At 39.9% G+C, this 5,402-nt stretch overlaps 1 pseudogene; it reads right to left on the reverse strand.

The window, feature by feature from the left end:
* On the reverse strand, nucleotides 1-629 carry LOC122116686 (annotated as a pseudogene).
* Between the last annotated feature and the right edge of the window lie 4,773 nt (nucleotides 630-5,402).

Here is a 5,402-nt window from a genome sequence, read left to right on the forward strand (position 1 = left end):
TCCTGGGCAAGATTCCTGTCCTATGATTCTAGGACAGCTCTTGCAAGAGGAAGCATGAGGAAAGCAGCTGGGACAGCCCAGACTCACACTTCTGCTTCTTGGAGGTTTATGTTATGGCTTGTATCACTGTGGGTGGGTAATTATAATACTGTTGACAGTAATAAGTGGCAATGTCTTCAGGCTGCAGGCTACTGATGGTTAGAATGAACTCTGTCCCCGATCCACTGCCACTAAATCTGGAGGGGATGCCGGATTGTAAAGTGTTTGTACCATAGAGCAGGAGCTTTGGAGCTCCCCCTGGTTTCTGCTGATACTAGTTTAACCCATAGTAAATGCTCTGACTGGCCCGGCAAGTGATGTTGACTCTGTCTCCAGGAGATGCTGACAGGGAGGATGGAGACTGGGTCATCTGGATGTCACATCTGATACCTGTCATTGAAAAGTAATAAGTATACATAGAATTAAGCATGTTATAAGAAAGCTTCATAAACAGCCAAGCATCACTGACTACAGAAGACTGAGGAGACCCTCAGCGTAGTCTTTCCTTACCTGTAATCCAGAGCAGCAGGAACCCCAGGAACTGAGCAGGGGCCTTCATGTCCATGCTGTGTGCTGACTAGGACTGACTCCTGCCCAAGGTGTGAGCAGCTTTCAAGAACTGCTCAGGGCAATGGGCTGTGCTCTGGGCCCATGTAAATCAGTAGGGGTTGGAAGGGGCCAGCACAGCTGCACCAGAATGCCAGATTTCAGTATCTCACCCCAGACATGATGCCTCAGATACAAAAAACCATACCAGGGTAGCACTGTTGTGCCTGAAGAGAATGTGTCTACCTCTGTGGTTCAGGGGACAGAATGCCTCTCTGGTTAAATACAATGAACTTTAATTTATACATGGGTCATGACAAGCTTTTCATCAAAGCATTTTATCTTAGTCAATTTTTCAAGCAAAAACGGTTCCAAAATGTAGAATTGATGATTTAGATCAGATTTTCTAAGTCTTTGGTTTCCTTGAACCGGTTTGTTAATCATAGACACAATTACTCAATTACTCAACCTACATGGGTATGTAGGTTGATGAGAGAGTGATAGTTAAATAAATAGATGATAGACAAGTATCAATTAAGACTTAATGAAAGACAATGAAAAATATGAAATTAAACTATGTGCAGTATTGTGCTGTGGTATACAATGTACAGGCTAGCTATTGGGTTTTGCTATCAACTCCAGGTTGCTGTTGTCTGTTTCTGAATGCACTTTCCCACCACCATCATCCAGTAGACTTAACATCAGACATTGGCTCTCTGTATACTGAAAGGACCTGGCTACAGGCATAGCCTTATTATCATTGTACATTTCTGACTGCAAGTCTCCTAATGTCTTGATGATATTCATACCTTATTGTTCGTAATCCAAGTTATTCCTCCTCAGAACATGAACTATTCTCTAAACCAAGGATGAACTACCATTTACTCTGCCTCTTAAAACTGTAAATTACTATAGTACCTCCCATTTAATGGAATTTGTAATTAAAGAAGTTTTCAGTGATTGAACTCATAGTTTATGATATAAACAAGCTCTGAAAGGATGACATGTCGCATAGTGAAGTGTGAAATGGGACACTGGAGCTGCAAAGCCCAGAGAAGCCAAGGGAAAATGCCACAGGTGATAAATCCAGAGTATGATGAGGAAAGCTTCCACCTGGAGTCCAGCATGTGAGGAAGCTGTTCAGCCTAGTGCTGGATGTCACAACTGGAAAGACACGGACAGGACATTTGCTTGACAATGAATCCACCATCTTATTGTGAGTCCAAGCAGTTGCTACAGGTGAACAAAGATAACACTGCTCCCCAAAGGCCAATAGCTCATGGACCAGACATTGCCAAATCAGAGTCCATCTGTACCAGGCCCTACATGACAGGTTCTTATAGCAGCCCTGCTAACTGAAGTATTTCACACACTTTTGGAGCCAAAGCAGAATATAGAAATAAATTCATGTTTTCCTCTCCCCCCTCCACATAATGAGTATAGCTTTGATGCTGGACCTGGCTTATGGTAAACATGCACTCCTGGTACAGACAATGTCTCTAAATTATCATTCCTCTGATGTGGGTTTGAGAGAAGAACAATTAGAGGAATAGCTCTCAGTTGCAGGTGGAAGAAGAGTGGATATGAGGATGGAGTAAGAATCACCGACTAATTGTGAAATAAGACAGTCTGTCCTGGGCTGGGAATGTGGCTATGTGGTAGAGTGCTTGCCTAGTATACATGAAGCCCTCGGTCCAATTCCTCAGTACCACATACACAGAAAAAGCCAGAAGTGCTGCTGTGACTCAAATGGTAGAGCACTAACCTTCAGCACAAAGAGGCTCAGGGATAGCATCCAGGCCCTGAATTCAAGTACAGGACTGGCAGTCCCAGAGACCTAAGGTGGAGTAAGCTAGACCAAAGGAAATATAGGTCCCATGGTTTCGCTCATTTACAATATTGAGTGTATGTATAGAACAATTTTATCAGATGAGCAGAAAAAGCTCAAAAGCTATGTACATATGACCATATAACATGATGCTAAGTGAAATGAACCACAAGATATGGACACAAGAGGTCTTTCTTTATTGTTGTTATTTTTAATGTACTATGTGATTATTTTGTTTCCTTTGTCTGTTCTTCCCCCTAGGATATATCCCCTGTTGTTACTGTACTTGATTTTGATATCCTGCATCATGTGTATACATTTGTCTAATTTGGGGAGGGGAAGAGGAATAACAAAATTGGGAAACAAAGACATAGGATGACACATTGCAGCATATCCACAAGAGAGTATATTGGAAATGAACTTTACAACTTCAGGGAAGGTGGTGGGAAGGGGAGGGTGAAGGGGTGAGGATGGTTTGGGAGGAAAGGGATAGAGGGAGAACAACTAGGGAAAGGGTAGCAATGCTGAACAGGCAATGTACTCACTGCCTTCCTCATGTAAATGTAACCCCTCTGTACAGCATTTTTACAATAAAATAAAATTTACCAAAAAATAATAGAAATGTTGTTATTGGCTCTAATAAACTAATCAGAATGATCATGGATGAAAAAATAGACACAGAAGATAAAGCCATTTCTTACAGTTAGTGAGCTCATAATATTAACAAAAATACATTGGATAATAGCAGAGATGTTTACTAAAATGTGAATATAAAACTCCGTGGAATTATTTTTACAATATAATTAGTAAACCTACATTATTTCTTCATGATAATTGGGCACTTAATCACATATTTCTTTTTATTTCTCTGTGTACAATGGGACAGAATGACTAATTTTCTGATGAGCAAAATGTGATCCTGTCAAGATTTATAGCTCTTAGTGAGAAACTTACCTCATCTCATCCCAAGTTGTATGTAGAGCACCCACAACAAGGAGTCCATAGTTGAAATGTAGATTTCCCAGATTAAAACACAAGAGTAGATCCACTGTTTATTTTTCTCAATGCAATGGCTGAAATTTCACTGGACCTTCATCAAAACCTGCTGAAGAACAGGATGCTTTGTCAGAGCTGCATAGACACATTATTTCCCCTTCCAGCAATCAAATATATGACAAAAAAATTCCTTTCTGCTACAATGAACACTAAAATTGTGAAATGTTGTTTATGGTTGCCCCAAGTGTTAATACTGTAATTATCCAATATGGAAACTTGGACTGACAAAATGAAGAAGCAGCAAAAATTCTGTCATGAGCTCATAGAATAAAAATATAATCATGAAAACATTTGTCAGATATCAGTGTCTCATGACTATATTCCTAACCATACAGGAGTATGGAAATCTCAAGGATCATGATCAAATCCCAACTAACATTCAAGAAGGTGGTCTGGAGGTGTGGCTCATGTTATAGAGGACCAGATAAGCAAGGAATATGAAGAAGCTTGAGGATAAAAAATATAAATAATGTAAAATAGGAAGGGATAGTGGGAGAACAGTAAGAGAAAGGGTAACAATGCTCGACAAGAAATGTACTCATTGATTTACTCATGTAACTGTAACCCCGCTGTACAGCATCTTTACAATAAAATTAAATTTAAAAATAAAAAATAGAAAGTACCATTTTCACAATGTAGCCTCTGACATGCTTCAAATTCCTAATCCTGTTGTTTTTGTGGAAGTAGGTGTCCCCAAGTGCCTATGATCTGGCCATCATTAAGGAAAAGACTGAGGCAGGTGCACTGCCTTGTAATGTCCATTGTGTTGCCAAGTGCTATTGTTTGGGGCCATGACCCTGTCTGGCTGCTGCGCCTCCTGTGCCTTGGAAAAATACTTGTTGAGGGAATTCTTTGCCATCCCTGGAGACCAATGTTTGAGGACAGATTAATTCACACAGAAACAGTTCCCTTCCAAGGCTGAAATGGATGTTCTCTCCAATCAAATGGGGAGTGTTTGCGTAATTTAAAAGTGATGTCTAGTCACAAAGCACAAAGCATTACTCCAAGCTCTGGGTGGATGGAATAGATCCTTGAATCTCAGGGCATGTAGAATTGAACCTGCAAGTTTATTTCTAACTAGCTTCTGAGTTTGAAGTCACTTATCCCCTAAGTAGACATTTCTTAACATTCTTCTCTACATCTGAATCCAGTTTAAAGGTAGCATTTTGCTCTATAGCTCTCTCCTGTGCTCCATGATTAGCCAGCAAGAAGGGCTATGCATCCTATTCAGTGGTTGAAGACCTGACTCTACTTTCAAGGAAAGAGGCAGCTAAAGACCACATCTTGGAGTCCCAGTAAGGTGGCAGCAAAAGGTGAATATGAGTTTAATTGGTAATGCAATCCTCCAAATCTCACCCACCCCCCTTCCATAGCTTAGGATAAAAGCTACACAGCACTGTGTCCAGCACTATCAGCTTAGAAGGGGTCTTGTGAACTTTTTGTCCAGGATGGCCTTCAAACCACATATTCTCAACCCTCAATTAGGTAGAATTAAAGTGGGAGCCATTGAGGCCTTTTAAAATTTTATTTTATTGCAAAGATGCTGTGTAGATGGGGTTATAGTTACATGAGTAATGTAACAAGTACATTTCTGTCGAGCATTATTAGCCTCTCCTTTGTTTTTCTCCTCCTATCCTTTGAATGAAGTCTGAAAAATTTAGTCCAGAAGTTTTAATGAGAAAAATGTCTATAGATCTAACACTTGAGTGACCCCTACTGTTTTGCTGGTATAAGGATCAGATGATTATAAACAGCATTGAATTCAGGAAGTTCTAATATCAAATTCCACTTCTTCTCAATTAGAGTTAGAAGGAATTTCCTGTATCTTGAGATATTTCTCTAAACTAATTTATTCTCTTGATCAAAGTCTTCTTTATCTTACCTGGTGATGGAAGTGTTCTTTTACTTTCATTATACCATGTAAATGTTTGAA

This window comes from Dipodomys spectabilis, unplaced genomic scaffold, assembly GCF_019054845.1.
Source record: "Dipodomys spectabilis isolate Male_0828 unplaced genomic scaffold, ASM1905484v1 ptg000137l, whole genome shotgun sequence".
Taxonomy (NCBI): Eukaryota; Metazoa; Chordata; class Mammalia; order Rodentia; family Heteromyidae; genus Dipodomys; species Dipodomys spectabilis.